Here is a 20,544-nt window from a genome sequence, read left to right on the forward strand (position 1 = left end):
AAATTTAGGCGGTAACGGACCCCAGCACGCATTTGTGCATGTAAGTATTTATGCACTAGTTTCATTCCTAAATACTGGAGTATCCATGCCCCACACCTTTTTTAGAAAAAAAAAATGGGGTACATTTTCAAAAACAGTGCGCGCGCGCGAACAAAAGTACGCTGGATTTTGGGGTCGGCGCGAAATCGGAGCGGCCTCAGAGGGAACTTTCCTTCTGCCTCCCCTCACCTTCCCCTCCCTTCCCCTACCTAACCCACCCCCCGGCCCTATCTAACCCCCCCCCTACCATTGTCGGCAGATTTACGCCTGCCAGAGGCAGGCGTAAATCTGCACGCGCCAGCGGGCTGCTGGTGCGCCATCACCCGACCCGGGGGCTGAACCGGAGGCCTCGACCACGCCCCCGGGCCGGCATCACGTCCCCCGACACGCCTCCTGCCCCGCCCTGCCCCGAAATTCACACCGCCCACCCGACATGCCCCCGACATGCCCCCTTTGCAAAGCCCCGGGACTTACGCGCATCCTGGGGCTTGCGCGCGCCGCCGAGCCTATGCAAAATGGGCTCAGCGCGCGCAGGGGCCTTTTAAGAGGATTACGCGCATAACTTATGCGCGTAACCCTTTTAAAATCCAGCCCTCTGTGTGTACCAGGAAATACACACGTACATGAGTAACTTTTAAAATCTGCATGGCATGTGCCAGCCCAACCTCTGCATCATATCTTCCGGCTTTGGCACATGCTGAGCTTTTAAAATTCACCCCTAGACGAGGGAGGAAAGAGGGGAGATGCTGAGATGAAGGAAGATGTGTTGGGAAGAAGGAAGACAATGGAGAGAAAGGAAAACAGGAAATGTAGAAATGAGATTTGTTGAAAAAGGAGGAGAATTTAGAGATGTTGGGAGAGAGAGTAGGGGAGATACTAGGTGAAGTTCAATAACATTTTCATGTCACTGATTTTGAAAGTCATGTGGACTTTTTCATAAAAAGTTTGGGAATCTCTGCTCTAGGATCCTAATCCGCTTTTACATACATATATTAGTCCTGGGGGAATTCTGCGCTACTGTGGAGAGCAGAATTTGTGCAGAATTCCCACCCTGTGCAGAACTCCCAAATTCTGCGCAGAAAATAGCACAGGAGACCCCGTCTTGCGTCTGCTGCGGGACGTACTCCATTCGTGGCAAAAATGAAGGACCCGGCGCGCTGCGAACAGAGTGTGTTCCGCTCGCGGTGAAGATAGAAGGCCCCTGTGTGCCACGGAGTGTGCTCCTCTCGCGGCGAAGAAGGAAGGTGAAGTGTGTTCCACATGCAGCAAAGATGGAAGGCCCCGGTGAGAGAGAATATGTGTGTCTTTGTGTGAGAGAGGGGGGAGGGGAGGGTGAGAGAGAGAGCAAGAGGGTATGAGAGAACATGGGAGGTAAGGGGGGGATGCTTGAGTGTGGGTTTCAGAGAGAGGGAGCCTATATGAGAAGATTGTGAAGGAGTGTGTATGTGTGTGAGAGAGTGTGGGAGTCTGTATGAGGGTGTGTGTGTATTAGAGAGAAAAAAGTTATCGTGGTTGATGCTGTTGAGACTGTTGGTCTATTGGAAGTCATTTGAAGGGTTTCTTTCGGACTCCTGGGTGATTTTGAATTAATGAGTTTTTGGTTATCTGCAATATTTAATTAATGAAATGGATATAGAGACCGGGATCATGTGCAATTGATAATTTTATTATGTGCTGCCATCGATGTTATGAGTTTATACACTAAGGAGATGGGATTGAGACGATGATGGCATGATAGTGTCCTTAAAGAACATATGATGTTCCCTGAGGAAGCCCTATTTTTGGGTGAAACAGGTATCCTGTCGGGTGTATAACAACGAGAACACATATCCAGTGTGTACAACAACGAGAATATATGTCCATCATATACATAATACATGATTGTAAAATTCATATATTTTGTATGTAGGCATTTAGCCAATATATAAATATCTGTATGATCTATATATATCTTATTTAGAATAATGTGCTATGTGTTGGGCATGTCAACATTGAGTGGTATAGGTATATATTTAAATTGTTTATGTTATGTTTTATAGGTATTGGGGTGATCTTATATGAATGAATGGTATGAATGGTTATAGAGTGTTAATGCGTCGTTGATGGTTTTTAATATATGAAGTTTGTTAGCACATGTAGGTTCTAGTTAAAAATATTTAAAACATTTTTGTGAATAAAAATTATTGGAAAATTTATGGGCATTAAATTTGTGCCGAGTTCTCTGTTATAGAGTTTGTGTTCATTATTAGAGAGAGGGAGCATGTATGTGAGAGAGGGAGGGAGCCTGTGTGAGGGGCAGTACTGAGAATGGGGTCAAACTCTGGGACTGGCAATAGAGTGGAAGGGGTTAAGCCTAGAGTTGGAGGGAAGAGATACTGGCAAGTGGAGGATTTGGGGCCTGAGAGGGCAAAGTAGCCAGGTGAGTAGGGAGAGCGAGTAGAAGGGACACTCTTACAGTGAATTTCTAGAGAAATTCTGCTGAAAATATTTAAAATTCTGCATCTTTAAGTAATAACTTTTTTCTGTATTAATTTAAAATGTAATTACTTAAAGACTGTCATGAAATTGTGTTATTTTGACCAATATAAAGTTTGCAGAATGTTTCAGAATTTAACGTTTTTGTGCACAGAATTTTAAATTTTTTTGCTCAGAATTCTCCCAGGACTAATGTATACTATATGTGTGTGTGTGTGTGTATATATATATATATATATATATATATATATATATATATATATATATATATATATATATATATATATATGTACATATATATATACATATACATATATATACATATACATATATACACATATATACATATGCACAAAAAAAAAATATATATAATTATGCAAATCCCTGGGGGAAGACAGCACTACTAAAATAATTATTAAAAGCAAAACTATCTTTATTGAAAAAATATTAAATAATATGCAAATGAAACTAAATACATACAATCAAAAGCTTTTTAAATATGTTGAAAAAATTCCACAAAATAAAAAGATACACAAATTATTTCATAGAATATGCACACTTAGAGGTAGATCTTAAATAAGTATGCTGGATTTTATAAGATACGTGCGTAGATGCATGTATCTTATAAAATCTGGGGTCGGCGCGCGCAAGGCTGTGCAAAATCGGCAGCCTGTATGTGCCGAGCTGTGCAGCCTGCCTCCGTTCCCTCCGAGGCCACTCCAAAATCGGAGCGGCCTCGGAGGGAACTTTCCTTCCGCGTCCCCCACCTTCCCCTCCCTTCCCCTATCTAACTCACCCCCAGCCCTACCTAAAACCCCCTACCTTTGTTGTGCAAGTTACGCCTGCTTGAAGCCGGCGTAACTTGTGCACACCGCCTCGGCATCCCCCAGCACAGGCCGCAGTGCCGGGGGACTTGGGACCGCCCTCCCGGCCTGCCCCAAAACCGTCGCCATATCCCCAGACCCGTCACGGACTGCCCCTGACCCCCGGACATGCCCCCTCCCGTTCCTTTTACAAAGCCCCGGGATTTATGCGCATGTTGGGGCTTTGCGCGCTCCAGCACACCTGCTGTATTTATGCACACAGGGCTTTTAAAATCTACCCCATACTGCACTCATACTATGTCAGTATTAAAATTGATATATATATTCATTAAAAAGATAAACTAACAGTGTAGATGAAATTGAATTTGACCTATTAGTAAAAATTTGTAACCTATCATTAAAATCATCCATTGTACCTGAAGACTGGAGGGTGGCTAATGTAACCCCAATATTTAAAAAGGGCTCCAGGAGCGATCCAGGAAACTGCAGACCAGTTAGCCTGACTTCAGTGCCAGGAAAAATAGTGGAAAGTGTTCTAAATATCAAAATCACAAAACATACAGAAAGACATGGTTTAATGGAACAAAGTCAGCATGGTTTTACCCAGGGCAAGTCTTGCCTCACAAATCTACTTAACTTTTTTGAAGGAGTTAATAAACATGTAGATAAATGTGAACCGCTAGATGTAGTGTACTTGGATTTTCAGAAGGAATTTGACAAAGTTCCTCATGAAAGGATTCTAGGAAAAGCAAAAAGTCATGGGATAGGTGTCAATGTCCTTTCATGGATTACAAACTGGCTAAAAGACAGGAAACAGAGAGTAGGATTAAATGGACAATTTTCTAAGTGGAAGGGAGTGGGCAGTGGAGTGCCTCAGGGATCTGTATTGGGACCCATACTTTTTAATATATTTATAAATGATCTGGAAAGGAATATGACGAGTGAGGTAATCAAATTTGCAGATGATACAAAATTATTCAGAGTAGTTAAATCACAAGCGGATTGTGATAAATTGCAGGAAGACCTTGTGAGACTGGAAAATTGGGCATCCAAAAGGCAGATGAAATTTAATGTGGATAAGTGCAAGGTGATGCATATAGGGAAAAATAACCCATGCTATAATTACACAATGTTGGGTTCCATATTAGGTGCTACAACCCAAGAAAGAGATCTAGGCGTCATAGTGGATAACACATTGAAATCGGCGGTTCAGTGTGCTGTGGCAGTCAAAAAAGCAAACAGAATGTTGGGCATTATTAGAAAGGGAATGGTGAATAAAACGGAAAATATCATAATGTCTCTGTATCGCTCCATGGTGAGACTGCACCTTGAATACTGTGTACAATTCTGGTCGCCGCATCTCAAAAAAGATATAGTTGTGATGGAGAAGGTACAGAGAAGGGCAACCAAAATGATAAAGGGAATGGAAGAGCTCCCCTATGAGGAAAGACTAAAGAGGTTAGGACTTTTCAGCTTGGAGAAGAGGGGGAATATGATAGAGGTGTTTAAAATCATGAGTGGTCTAGAAAGAGTAAATGTGAGTCATTTACTCTTTCGAATAATAGAAGGAGTAGGGGTCACTCCATGAAGTTAACATGTGGCACATTTAAAACTAATCGGAGAAAGTTCTTTTTTATTCAACGCACAATTAAAGTCTGGAATTTGTTGCCAGGGGATATGGTTAGTGCAGTTAGTGTAGCTGGTTTTAAAAAGGGATTGGATAAGTTCTTAGAGGAGAAGTCCATTACCTGCTATTAATTAAGTTGACTTAGAAAATAGCCACTACTATTACTAGCAACAGTAACATGGGATAGACAGTTTTCGGGAATTTGCCAGGATCTTATGGCGTGGATTGGCCACTGTTGGAGACAGGATGCTGGGCTTGATGGACCCTTGGTCTGACCCAGCATGGCATGTTCTTATCCCTTTGCAAAGGTTTTTATCATGAAATGAGACCAATGTTGAAATTCAAATTGAAGAACCTCAACAAGGATCCTTGTTACACCTATTGACTTCTTCAGAGGGAATTTAAACATTGACCCACATAAGACCAATCTGTGAAATTGGAGCCAATACTGTATACCTTGAGGAACTCTCTTTATATGAAACTACTGAAGAAATGAATGATAGAAATCTATTTTAGTCATGTGCAATATTTGTGCTAATAGTAAAGGAAATCTCCTCTGCCAACGCAACTCCACTATGCATGTGTACATATTATCCATCTACCAAGGGCTGATAAATTTGAATATTTAAACAAACACTATTGCACTTGACATGTCATGAATCCACCAATTAGTTAACTAAGGCCTAGATTTATCAAAATGCAGTAAATATGGCATGCGATAGGAAAAGGGGTGTGTTTTATAGTAATAGCCTGTTTATCGCAAAGTGCGTTATCTTAGCGCTTCGCATATGTATTACCGCAGAGTGCGATACCTTTTTTGCACTTTGCGGTAAGTACCACAATTGTTGCAATTCCTACCTATAACCACTGAGAGAGAGAGAGCAGAGCTATAAGGCCCTTATAGTACTTAGGTATTTATACCTCTATATGAGTCCTACCTAGTAACGCGGGGTGAGGTTTAAGTAGTAGTGTGGGGCTAGGGGCCCCTTTGACATTCAGAGTGAGATGTACGAACAGAACAGTACACTCTTGTGAAGATTTGCTGACCTTCAGAGTGAGGAAACTCACCCAAAGATGAGATTTGTACAATTTTCTCTCAACCTAGGTTGATGACCTTTGTGATCTATCAAATGTTTGGGTACTTGCCAGGTATTTGTGACTTGGATTGGCCACTGTTGGAAACAGGTTGCTAGGCTTGATGGACCCTTGCTCTGACCCAAAATGGCATTTCTTATGTTCCTTACTTTTCTAATATATTAGTACTACAAACATTCTTATTGGCTTTGCACCAATATAGTCTCTTTAAGACAAACAGCACCTTTTCTATTTCAACCAGATTTAGTTGATGCTTGTCCATGTTCAAATTCCCCCTGAAGAAGCCAACAGGTGAAACAAGGATCCTTGTCAGTGTTCTTCAAAGTTGAATTTCAACATTAGTCTATATAATCATGTGATATACATATATATTTTTCTGACTGAGCTTGAATACTTTATATCATTCTCTGTAATTGTTGGTTTACCTAGATAGGACATATGTTGTCTGTTAACAATTTTAGCATGATCTGAATATACGTGTGGTGTGTGTGTGTGTACCATATGTAGCAATAATTTCAGCATAACATCCATACAAGTTTTTTAATGGTATATATTTAATCATACTTGTACTACATGTAAACCAATACTTTTGATATTATAAGCTTTTTTAGCCATGTATTTTTGCATAAGTTCTTAATAAAAATTTAGTTATGATTTTGTGATACTATTAGTCTTGATTTTATAAAATATTTCCATGTGCTGTTTTACCCCAGGGGTGTTTATGTTTTTGTATGTGTGTGTGTGGATTGTCCGGGTACAGAATGAATTTGTTTTAAAAATTATTTATTTTTCTATACCGACATTCGATTTGACATATCACATCGGTTTACATATAACAAGATGTCTAAGGCTAGCCTTATAATCTGAACTTCTCACCTTAAAGACTTCTTAAAGACTTCTTAAAGACTTCTTCTCTGATTCATCTGTCTTCCTTAACTCATGGATTTCTCGCATACTTTGCACATCAACATGGTCTGTGTACCCTCAAATCTCAATTTAGTCTACCCTTTAATTTTTTTTCTAGATATTTATTCTCGCTATAATCATGCCGAGCATTCACCTACGTCCTGTTGACGAGTTACTATTATTTTATTATTATTATCTATGTAATATTTAATTTAATCTATTATTAATATCCATATGTTATAGGTTATATGCTAAATGCAATATGTTATACGTTATATGTTAAGAAACGCTGTTCCATGTAACGCCTTTTGTGCGAAAGTTTTGTTATATGTAAACCGACCTGATTCGATACTTGTATTGAGAATGTCGGTATATAAAAATCCGAAATAAATAAATAAATAAATAAATAAATAATGACATGATACAATATAACAGCTTAATTGAGTAACTAGCTAAGTACATATAATTTTTACATATATATATATATATATATATATATATATACACACACACACACATATAGTTATATGTATATATATATATATATGTAAATGTATATTTACATATATATATATATATACATATAACTTATATATACATGTGTGTGTGTATATATATATACACACACACACACACATATAGTTATATGTATATATATATATATATAAATTAAATGACCTGTTGATTAGCTACCAAAATAAACAGATATTTAACTACAAAAATGTCATTTTTTTCACTTTCTCCCATTTTATTCTTCTTGTAATATACACTGAAAAATTCCAAGAAAATTAAAAAAAAACACTAAAATTAAAGTCCCTATAAATTTATAATAACATATTAATCTATATTGTTTAATGAACCAAAAAAAAAGGGCCTCTGATATCATATAAATGTTGCTTCTTGTGATATGAGAAAAATATACTGAAAAGGCAAAGTGTATGTTCAATGTTATTTCTCAACATTGCATGAAATCCAAGTGTTATATTTTGATATACTCCATACAAAATAATTTTTAAAACAAATTCATCCTTGAAAAGATCAGCAAATTTAACTCACTGTTAGCAATACATTTTTAATTGCTCATTTTAGTCAAGCATCATTTAAACACAAGTCAATTTGCAGTTTCATTAGTGTACAGAAAAGGCCTGGGGTCTATTCAGGTTTAAAAGAAAAGGAAAAAAATCCTGGCAAATTTTCAGAAATGATGTTAATCCACTAATTAAATTTATGTATCAAACAAGAATTAATGTGGCCTGCAATTTGAGCAAAAGTCATCTTGCCAAGAAGTGCATTTTGTCATACCTTCCCCTCCAGGAAAACCTCCTTAACGAGCTTCATGGTATAATATCCTGGCAACTAATGGCAAGCTTTGAAACAACATTCACAGACCATTTGCTTTGATAACATTTGGAGATTTTTTTTTCCCTTATTACACAGTCCATTGTAAGCATAGTGCCTACAATGCTGAGCCTCTGGAAATTACCCAGTACAGTAAGATTTGCCAGAAGTGGTTTAAGGGAATCATATCTATTAACTCTTGGCTTATATATTTGTAACTTTAACTTTAGGAAGACAACTTCCCTTTATCACATTCACATGCATGCAAGTGTGACCTAGTTTGTGATCTGTGTAAGTTAACCTTCCATAAAACTAAAATGATATGGTCATAATACACAACCCTATAGCTGTTTAAATTTGTCAGAATGCCACAAATAGTGACTGTGTGTGTACTGCACATTTACTGTGAAGATTTATTAAGCTCTCATTGAGCATAAAGAAGGTTGTATAGCATGAATTAGACAATAGTTTGTTATCTATATAAATAAAAATGTTAAATAGTTTGGACAAAATCGCTAATCTCAGAAACCACTGAACCGATTGCTTTCAAATTTGGACCCAACCTTCATTTCGCATACAGGAAGGTTCTTCTGTACTTACATTACAGATATCTCATACCTGTGACAGGTAAAATAGGTTTAAATTTTTTTTTGAGAAAACAGCGACATCTGCTGGACGTAAGCGCCATCTGTTACACCTTACACTAACACACGCTACACTAATCATTTCGCCAGTCCAGGTCCACGATTCACTTCCATTTTAACACATTCGCGCACTTTTTTTGCCGGAAGATAACTATTTCCTTTACAGATAAAATACACCCAACACCCTCCTCATGCCCCCCACACACATGCCAAATTGATTTACTTCCCACAGCCTCCCAACACACACAAAACCACCCTCCTCACACCCCCTCACACACATGCCAAATTTATTTACTTCCCAGGCCCTCACAACACACACAAAACCTGACAGAAGTCTGGGAGGCTCCAGCGGGGGGCCAGGACCGGTCCGGGACACATCTCCTGCACTACGGCCGTCGGCTGCCAGCACTCAACATGGCGCCGACGGCCCTTTCCCTTACTATGCCACTCAGGGACACCAATGGTGGCAGTAGCCCATGTGACATAGTAAGAGCGAGGGCCCCTCGGCGCCATTTTCAGGACTGGCAGCCGGCGGACCTTTGCCCTTACTATGTCAGAGGACCTACCGCTACCATTGCTCCACCCCACTGACATAGTAAGGGCAAAGGGCCGTCGGAACCCGTTTCAGTGCTCACAGCCGACGGACCAACGCCAATACATTGCTCCCGGACCGCTCCTGAACGCCCGCTCCACTGACAGACATTTTTATCAGGTCTTGGGGGGTCAGGAGGGTGGGGGGTGGTAATGAATTTATTGCAAACATCTTGGGGAGGGGTCACGAGGGGGGCAGGTTTCATTCATTCAGCAACTCTGGGGGGGGGGCAGGGGGGGCTACTGTTTTTCGCAGAGCTGGGGGAGGGGGGGCAGGAGAGTGTGGGGTGGTTAGTTTAAGAGAACTTTTCTCATACAGTTGTTTTTTGGGGGAAGGGGGAGGTTCACACACAAATACATACACTAAACTTGCACGATCTCGGGAACGCACCAAAATAGCCCTCCCCAGACCACAAAACAAATTTGGAACTGCAAATTTGGTTAGGCACGCCCCTATTTGGCTACATAATGCGCACAGATGCCCAGGGACAGACCACATGTAGCACCAACAATTTTAATTTCCCAGGTCTTGGGAGGGGACAGGAGGTTGGGGGGTTATTATTTGATTTAAAGGGTTGGGATTGGGGGGGGGGGGTTTTGGGGGGGGGGGTTCCCACAGAAATAGAAAGACAAAGGTTTTCTGATCTGAAGGGTAGGCAGTAGGCGGGGGGAGGTGACAGTGAGGGGAGGGAGAATGAGGGGGGAGTTGAGTGTCAGGGGAAGGAGAATGAGGGGAGAGGTGAGTGTGAGGGGAGAGAGTTGGAGTGGGGACAGGGGAGGGAAGGAGGGGTGAGTGACCAAGGGGGAGAAGGATGAGTGACTGAGGTAAATGAGCAAGGGGAAGGGGGAGGGAGGGTAACGAACCTGACTCTGCCACTGCAACGCGTGGCCGGGTACCGCTAGTATTTATATATAGTTACTTGTCTGAAATTTATGTTAAAATGAGAGATCCTATTTGGAGGATAAAATCTTTGTGCACGGAATTTCAACCTACCCCAATTCTCAATTAACCTGGGGTTGATTCACCTCAATGGTTTTAGTCTCTAAGAGGTAATTGAATATCCAGTTTCCCTGAATATCTATTGTCACAAAAGATGATATTGGGATATTAGTGTGTTCTCAACACTCGAAAAGTTATTTGAAAAGTCTCAAAAATTATTTGAAACATACAAGAGGTGGAACCTACATACACTTTCAGCCTCTGCTTCAGACTCCATAGGTTTATTCACGCATCTAATCTTCTTGCTCAAAGGATTAAGTCCAGGTTGCCTCTCTTTTTTCATAGCTCCCATTTTTGCCTACAGAAAATCAAGGGAGCCAAACCATGACACCCTCTATCCGGCTCCATCTCTGCTCTTACACACAAACAGAAATTCACTTGGTTAGATAGGTGGCTTTTATTTGCCTCGCTAAGGCCTCTACCACTCCAGCGCAGGACGGAAAGTCTGCCTGGCATTCCTGTAGCTTATATGTTTCCCATTATTTTTGCTTCCCAGGGAAAACAATTTCCTTTGACTGTATCTGATAATATAAGAGTAGAATTGGTAAAACATACAAAATATTTTTGGGGGTGGGGGAACAGCTCTGCTTTCAAAATTGTTGTTGAAAAAAAACCCAGAGATGTGAAATGTTAGCTCTTTGCCATTATTGCAAAGAGCTAGTGTTGGTCCCGCCCTCCCAACTGACCACACCCACCTCTAATGTCATCCCTCCCAGTCCCATGCTGATAAACTCCAGTCCAGTAGATGCCTGATTCTGCTCTGTTCACCTGACACCACGAATGCTGATGGCTTCTTCAGTTTTGCCTTCTTTTCTCAGGTTAGCTCTTTGCTTTTATTGCTAAAGTCTGGTGTTGATCCCACTCTCCCAAATAACCCCGCCCTCTTCTGTCATCTCTCTTGGTCTCACGCCGATAAGTTCTAGCCCAGTGGATGTTTGACCCTACTCTGCTCACCTGATGCCATGAATGCTATTTGTGCTAAATTTAATTTGGTTTTCCTTCTTTGTTCTGGTTAGTTCATAGCTGTTAATGCTGAAGCTTGGTGTGGGGGTCCAGCCCTCCCAATTAACCCTGCCAAAATCTGTCATCATTCCTCCTGGTCTCATGCTGAAAAATGCCAGCCCAGTTCAGGGCAGCGTGTTCACCAGCAAAGCCTAAGGAGGTTTTCCCCTTAGCTCATCCTCTTTGCTTGGCCCCTGTTGTTAGGTTTTAGTCTATTAGTATTTTTATATTTTGGATTGTCCGGGCACAGAATGTTTGTTTTGCCAGCGTAGTTACTTACTATTCCCATTAGAACTGTTTTTTATTTTTAATCTTCGGGTAAGGTTTGTTTTTTGCTTTTTATTGTTTTTATTTTTTGCTCATTTACAGGTAAATTTTAAAAGTAGCATGCATGCACCCATAACGCACGTATTGGACACACGAGCAAAAATATGCTCAATTTTGTATCGTATGTGCAAGTACGAGCGTATCATTTAAAATATCCTTTCTGCACATATGTGTGGAGCCTTTACATGGTCTATAGACCCTTGCGCCCTAATCAGACCTGAGTTGAAAGAGCCCCTCTTACAGTAGGAGATATTTAGGGGTCGATTGTAAAATGTGTGCACACACATGTCCGTGCAGATTTTCTAACATACGTGCGTCAGCGTGTGCTTGTTATAATATATGGTTTCCATGCACATATGCACTAGGGATGTGCAGAGCAAAATTTTATGTTCATATTTCTTATGTCCGAAAGTGGGTCCCACTTGCGGCCAATATGGACATAAAAAAAATCTAATGAGTTGGGTATATGTACATATGTCGCCCATTAAAGTCAATGGGGGAAGGATTTCCAGCCTATTTTTGGCTGCAGAATTGTGGTTTTCTTATCAATTGGCCCAGGAGAGAGTTCCCTTTCCTTTGTGCAGGGAAGTACTCCCTGGAAAGGGTCCACCCCTAGAGTTGTGTGTACCCGGTGTTTACATTGGCGTCCAGTGAATATCGTTGGCGTCTAGTGAATTCCGTTGGCGTCTAGTGAATTCAGACGGTACTTACGCACTTCAGCAGATGACAAAGGAATTGGAGGATCTCTCAGAAATAAGAATACGTGTGGGAATACAAGGTCTGGATGAACAGGCAGGCACAGCAATGGAGTTAAAACAGCAGTAGGAACACAAGGCCTGGATGAACAGGCACTTCATTCGAGGACAGAGGTCAATCCCAGCTAGGGACACAAGGCCTGCATGAACAGGCACAGGAACTAGGTTAAAACACTGGTAGCTCGCCAGCATCTTTCTGATGCATGCTAGAATATTGGCAGCGGTATGGGCATGGTCCGTCAGGTGGGTGTGCAGTAAAGCCCACCTCCACCCTCATGCTTGTTCAGGGAAGGACTCCCTGGAACGGGTCCACCCCTAGAGTTGTGTGTACCCGGTGTTTACATTGGCGTCCAGTGAATATCGTTGGCGTCTAGTGAATTCCATTGGCGTCTAGTGAATTCAGACTGTACTTACGCACTTCAGCTGATGACAAACGAATTGGAGCCTAGGATCTCTCACAAATAAGAATACGTGTGGGAACACAAGGCCTGGATGAACAGGTACATCATTCGAGGACAGAGGTCAATTCCAGCTAGGGACACAAGGCCTGCATGAACAGGCACAGCAACCAGGTTAAAACACTTGTGGGAACACAAGGCCTGGATGAACAGGCACAGCCACTGAGTTAAAACACCTGTGGGAACACAAGGCCTGGATGAACAGGCACCGCCACTGAGTTAAAACACCTGTGGGAACACAAGGCCCGGAAGAATGGGTACAGCAACTGAGTTAAAACACCTGTGGGAACACAAGGCCGGGATGAAGAGGCGCAGCAGTCGAGCACAGAGGTCGATCCCAGCTAGGGACACAAGGCCTGGATGAAGAGGCACATCATTCGAGGACAGAGTTCAATCACAGCTAGGGGACACAAGCCGCGGAGGAAAAGACACTAACCAGGATCCTCCAAGCCCTCATTTTCTCCAAATTAGACTACTGCAACTCTACATTTCTTGGACTCCCTTCCTCATACACAAAACCACTCCAAATGGTTCAAAACGCAGCAGCCCGTCTACTAACAAACACTAGGAAAAGAGACCACATTTCCCCAGTCCTAAAAGACCTCCACTGGTTACCAATTCAGTTCAGAGTCATTTACAAATCCATCACCTTGATATACAAAATCTTTCACCAACACACCATAATCGACCTACAAATTCCTCTCCGTTTATACAAATGCACAAGACCGACCAGGGAAGCCTACAGAGGATGCCTCCTTGTTCCACCCTCCAAAACCACTTATCACAGCACCTTTAGAGATTGAGCCCTTTCCACAGCAGGTCCACCGTTATGGAACTCCATCCCCCCAGATCTCAGAAATGAACCTTGCCTCCTAACCTTTCGGAAAAGACTCAAGACATGGCTTTTCAGGCAAGCCTTCCCGAACTGCACCTAACACACACCATCAATAAATTCTCAGCTCAGAAGCTGTATATATTGGACGCCATATTTGTAATGTACTCTTGTATATTTTTATATTCTACACATGTATATAATTAACCTCCTCTATCCCTCTTTATTTCTTACACTCCCAGTTCATAGCCCCAGTTAATTGTAACTGCATCTCTTCACCACGTGTATTTATGTTATAGGTTGTTTTCTTTGCACCCCTGTTTTCTGTAAAGCGACATCATGTGAACGATTTCATGAATGCCGGTATAAAAAAACCTTAAATAAATAAAATAAATAAGTAAGTACCGCAAGGGAAAGTTGAAAACAACTTTGAAGAGGGAGTTCAAGAGGGCGTGAAATTGTAAAGAGGTAAATGGGTGGGGTCCGTGCAGTCCGCCCGCAGGATTCAACCCGGCGGGTTCGGTCGGACCGGGGTTTCGGCGGATCCCCCACCCCCACCCCTTTCGCGGGGGGTGGGGGAGGGGCGGGGAACGCCTCCCGGACGGCCCCGGCCCCCGCAGGGCGCATTTCCTCTGCGGCGGTGTGCCGCGACCGGCTACGGTTCGGCTGGGAAGGCCCAGGGGGGGCAGGTGGCCCGCTGCTCCAGCGGCGCGTGTTATAGCCCCCCCTCCCGGCGTTTCCTCCTTCCCCTTTAGCAACTGTTAACTTGTCTTAACCTCATTCACTACATCTATGCAGACGATGTTCAGATTCTTATTCCCATAACAGAATCTATTAACAAACTTGGCTATTCTTACAAGCCTTCCCTGATCCTTCAAACTTTCACTAGATAAGTAAAGCTACTCAGCTTTCAATATGGAACTTCGCCCCTCCAATATTCTCCTCATTTAGCTACCCTACTTATGCACTTCAGAAAATGACAAAGGAATTGGAAGATCTCTCAGAAATAATAATACGTGTGGGAACACAAGGTCTGGATGAACAGGCAGGCACAGCAATGGACTTAAAACACCAGTAGGAACACTAGGCCTGGATGAAGAGGCACATCATTCTAGGACAGAGGTCAATCCCACCTATGGACACAAGCCGCGGAGGAAAAGAAACTAACCAGGATTCCCTCCGTAACGGCGAGTGAAGAGGGAAGAGCCCAGCGCCGAATCCTTGCTCGTCCGGCGGGGCGCGGGAAATGTGGCGTACGGAAGATCGCCTCTCTGGCGCCGCTCGGGGCCCCAAGTCCTTCTCATCAAGCCTCAGCCCGCGGACGGTGTTAGGCCGGTAGCGGCCCCCGGCGCTCCGGGACCGGGTTTTCTCGTAGTCTGTTTGTTTGGGAATGCAGGCCAAAGTGGGTGGTAAACTCCATCTAAGGTTAAATACCATTTCCGGCGCGTGTTATTGCCCCCCCCCCCCCCCCCCCCCGGCAGCAGCTTCGCCGTTTCCCCCGCCGTTTCCTCCTTCCCCTTTGCCAACTGTTAAGTAGTCAACCTCATTCACTACATCTATGCAGACGATGTTCAGATTCTTATTCCCATAACAGAATCTATTAACAAAGCCATCGCACTTTGGAACAACAGCTTACAAGCCATCACTAATCTCCTCAACAGTCAAAGCATGAGATCTTATTAAGAAACTGACATTATCCTCAACAAATTCTTACTCCTAGCAAAACCTATACCAAGTAAGTACACAGGGGTCTGTATTTTCATACCCCATTGCTTGCTGTTTGAATACCGCTCTTGCCGTACCGACCCGCAGGGTCCACCTAGGGACACAAGCTGTGGAGGAAAAGAAACTAACCAGGATTCCCTCAGTAACGGCGAGTGAAGAGGGAAGAGCCCAGCGCCGAATCCCCGCCTGTCCGGCGGGCGCGGGAAATGTGGCATACGGAAGACCGGCTCCCCAGCGCCGCTCGGGGGCCCAAGTCCTTCTGATGGAGGATCAGCCGGCGGACGGTGTTAGGCCGGTAGTGGCCCCCCAATAAAACCACCAAAGACTGCTTCTATAAACTGCAAGTTTAAAAAAGGATAAGACCACTCTTCCACGCCAAACACTTCAGAACCATCCTCCAAGCCCTCATTTTCTACTACTGCAACTCTACATTACTTGGACTCCCTTCCTCATACACGAAACCACTCCAAATGGTTGAAAACGCAGCAGCCCGTCTACTAACAAACACTAGGAAAGGAGGCCACATTTCCCCAGTCCTAAAAGACCTCCACTGGTTACCAATTCAGTTCAGAGTCATTTACAAATCCATCACCTTGATATAAAAAATCATTCACCAACACACCATTATCGACCTACAAATTCCTCTCCGTTTATTCAAATGCACAAGACCGACCAGGGAAGCCTACAGCGGATGCAATGCCGGTATAAATAAATAAAGTAAATCAATAAAATCAATAAGTACGTAAGGGAAAGTTGAAAACAACTTTCAAGAGCGAGTTCAAAAGGGCGGGAAAACCGTTAAGAGTTAAACGGGTGAGGTGCGTGCAGTCCACCTGGAGGATTGAACCCGGCGGGTTCGGTGGGACCGGGGGTGGTTTAGGCGCATCCCCCACCCCTTTCGCGGGGGGGGCGGGGAACGCCTCCCGGACGGCCCCGGCCCCGTCCAGGAATAAAAAAATAAAGTAAATATATAAAATCAATAAGTACGTAAGGGAAAGTTGAAAACAACTTTCAAGAGCGAGTTCAAAAGGGCGGGAAACCGTTAAGAGTTAAACGGGTGAGGTGCGTGCAGTCCGCCTGGAGGATTGAACCCGGCGGCGGGTTCGGTGGGACCGGGGGTGGTTTCGGCGCATCCCCCACCCCTTTCGCGGGGGGGCGGGGAACGCCTCCCAGACGGCCCCGGCCCCGTCCAGGAATAAAAAAAATAAAGTAAAGCAGTAAAATCAATAAGTACGTAAGGGAAAGTTGAAAACAACTTTCAAGAGCGAGTTCAAAAGGGCGGGGAAACCGTTAAGAGTTAAACGGGTGAGGTGCGTGCAGTCCGCGGCCCCGGCCCCGTCCAGGAATAAAAAAATAAAGTAAATATATAAAATCAATAAGTACGTAAGGGAAAGTTGAAAACAACTTTCAAGAGCGAGTTCAAAAGGGCGGGAAACCGTTAAGAGTTAAACGGGTGAGGTGCGTGCAGTCCGCGGCCCCGGCCCCGTCCAGGAATAAAAAAATAAAGTAAATATATAAAATCAATAAGTACGTAAGGGAAAGTTGAAAACAACTTTCAAGAGCGAGTTCAAAAGGGCGGGAAACCGTTAAGAGGTAAACGGGTGGGGTGCGTGCAGTCCGCCTGGAGGATTCAACCCGGCGGGTTCGGTGGGACCGGGGGTGGTTTCGGCGCATCCCCCACCCCTTTCGCGGGGGGGCGGGGAACGCCTCCCAGACGGCCCCGGCCCCGTCCAGGAATAAAAAAAATAAAGTAAAGCAGTAAAATCAATAAGTACGTAAGGGAAAGTTGAAAACAACTTTCAAGAGCGAGTTCAAAAGGGCGGGAAACCGTTAAGAGTTAAACGGGTGAGGTGCGTGCAGTCCGCGGCCCCGGCCCCGTCCAGGAATAAAAAAATAAAGTAAATATATAAAATCAATAAGTACGTAAGGGAAAGTTGAAAACAACTTTCAAGAGCGAGTTCAAAAGGGCGGGAAACCGTTAAGAGGTAAACGGGTGGGGTGCGTGCAGTCCGCCTGGAGGATTCAACCCGGCGGGTTCGGTGGGACCGGGGGTGGTTTCGGCGCATCCCCCACCCCTTTCGCGGGGGGGCGGTTAACGCCTCCCGGACGGCCCCGGCCCCGTCCAGGAATAAAAAAAATAAAGTAAAGCAGTAAAATCAATAAGTACGTAAGGGAAAGTTGAAAACAACTTTCAAGAGCGAGTTCAAAAGGGCGGGAAACCGTTAAGAGGTAAACGGGTGGGGTGCGTGCAGTCCGCCTGGAGGATTCAACCCGGCGGCGGGTTCGGTGGGACCGGGGGTGGTTTCGGCACATCCCCCACCCCTTTCGCGGGGGGGGGCGGGGAACGCCTCCCGGACGGCCCCGGCCCCGTCCAGGAATAAAAAAATAAAGTAAATATATAAAATCAATAAGTACGTAAGGGAAAGTTGAAAACAACTTTCAAGAGCGAGTTCAAAAGGGCGGGAAACCGTTAAGAGTTAAACGGGTGAGGTGCGTGCAGTCCGCGGCCCCGGCCCCGTCCAGGAATAAAAAAATAAAGTAAATATATAAAATCAATAAGTACGTAAGGGAAAGTTGAAAACAACTTTCAAGAGCGAGTTCAAAAGGGCGGGAAACCGTTAAGAGGTAAACGGGTGGGGTGCGTGCAGTCCGCCTGGAGGATTCAACCCGGCGGCGGGTTCGGTGGGACCGGGGGGGCTTTCGGCGCATCCCCCACCCCTTTCGCGGGGGGGGCGGGGAACGCCTCCCGGACGGCCGCAGGGCGCATTTCCTCCGCGGCGGAGCGCCGCAACCGGCTCCGTGTCGGCTGGGAAGGCCCAGGGGGGGCAGGTGGCCCGCCGCTCCGGCGGCGCGTGTTATAGCCCCCCCTGGCAGCAGCTTTGCCGTTACCCCCGCCGTTTCCTCCTTCCCCTTTGCCAACTGTTAAGTAGTCTTAACCTCATTCACTACATCTATGCAGACGATGTTCAGATTCTTATTCCCATAACAGAATCTATTAAGAAAGCCATCGCACTTTGGAACAACAGCTTACAAGCCGAAGCCACCACTAATCTCCTCAACAGTCTAAACCTGGTCCTCAATGCCTCTAAAACTAAACTCCTCTTCATTTCCTACAAGCAAGAAAACCTCCCATCTCAGATCCATCACAAACACCTTCTCACCCACAACCATGTGAGAGACCTGGGAGTAATTATAGACAACCGTCTTGACCTAAAGAATATGATCCAAACCACAACTGTAAGATATAATATTATATCTTAATGGGCCTCGACAAAGGAAACTCTTTCCTATTGATCTTGTTAGACCTTTCCGCAGCGTTCGACACGGTCAACCACGCCATCCTCCTAAACCAGCTTTCGTCCATAGGAATCAGCGGCACCGTCCGATCCTGGTTCAAAACGTTTCTCGATAACAGAGGTTACAAAGTTAAACTCCAAAACAAGGAATCCTCAAGATTTGACTCTGTCATAGGAGTCCCTCAAGGTTCTTGATTATCTCCGACCCTATTTAATATCTATCTTCTTCCTCTCTGCCAACTTCTTACCGACCTCAATCTAAAGTACTTCCTTTACGCAGATGATATTGAAATCATCATCCATATCAAAGACACATACTCTAAAACTCTTGACTACTGGGAAACATGCCACCAGAAAATCAAACAAGTAGTAAACAACCTACACCTCATCTTAAACTCATCCAAGACAGAAATCCTACTCATCTCTCCTGAAAACAATATCTCCAACACTACTCTTCCCACCAACCTACCTACCACACAAGTTACAGACTTAGGAGTGATAATAGACAACCGGCTAAACTTCAAGGCACATATCAACAAAACAACCAAAGACTGCTTCTATAAACTCCAGGTTCGGAAGAGGATAAGACCTCTTTTCCATGCTCAAGACTTCAGAACGATCATCCAAGCAGTCATTTTTGCGAAATTAGACTACTGCAGTTCCCTATTGCTAGGTCTGCCCTCATCCTATTCCAAACCACTACAGATGGTTCAAAATTCAGCAGCCCGATTACTAACAGGCGCAAGAAAGAGAGACCACATATCTCCCATTCTGAAAGAGTTACATTGGCTACCCGTCCACTTCCGTATCATCTATAAAGCCATATGTGTCATCTTCAAAACTATTCATCAACGCATCTTATGCACTTTAGCTGATGACAAAGGAATCGGAAAATCTCTCAGAAATAAGAATACGCGTGGGAACACAAGGTCTGGATGAACAGGCACATCATTTGAGGACAGATGTCAATCCCAGCTAGGGACACAAGCAGCGTAGGAAAAGAAACTAACCAGGATTCCCTCAGTAACGGCGAGTGAAGAGGGAAGAGCCCAGCGCCGAATCTCCGCCACTCCGGGTTCGGGGATCTGAACCTGACTCCCTTTCGATCGGCCAAGGACGACAGAGGCCATCGCCCGTCCCTTCCGAACGGCGCTCGCCTATCTGTTAGGACCGGCTGACCCATGTTGAACTGCTGTTCACATGGAACCCTTCTCCACTTCGGCCTTGAAGAAGAATGCTCAGTCTGTTTAAAAGAACAAAATTAACGGACCCACTCAAGGAATATGCTCAGTCTGTTTAAAATAAGAAAATTAACGGACCCACTCTGAAGGTCAATGCTCAGTCTGTTTAAAAGAACAAAATTAACGGACCCACTCAAGGACTATGCTCAGTCTGTTTAAAAGAACACAATTAACGGACCCACTCTGAAGGTCAATGCTCAGTCTGTTTAAAATAGCAATATCAACAGACCCACTCTGAAGGACAATGCTCAGTCTGTTTAAAATAACAAAATGGAACTGCCCAGCTAGGGACACAAGGCCTGGAGGAACAGGCACATCATTGGTGGACAGAGGTCAATCCCGGCTAGGGACACAAGGCCTGGAGGGACA

The sequence above is a fragment of the Rhinatrema bivittatum genome, chromosome 3, assembly GCF_901001135.1.
Source record: "Rhinatrema bivittatum chromosome 3, aRhiBiv1.1, whole genome shotgun sequence".
In the NCBI taxonomy this organism is placed as follows: domain Eukaryota; kingdom Metazoa; phylum Chordata; class Amphibia; order Gymnophiona; family Rhinatrematidae; genus Rhinatrema; species Rhinatrema bivittatum.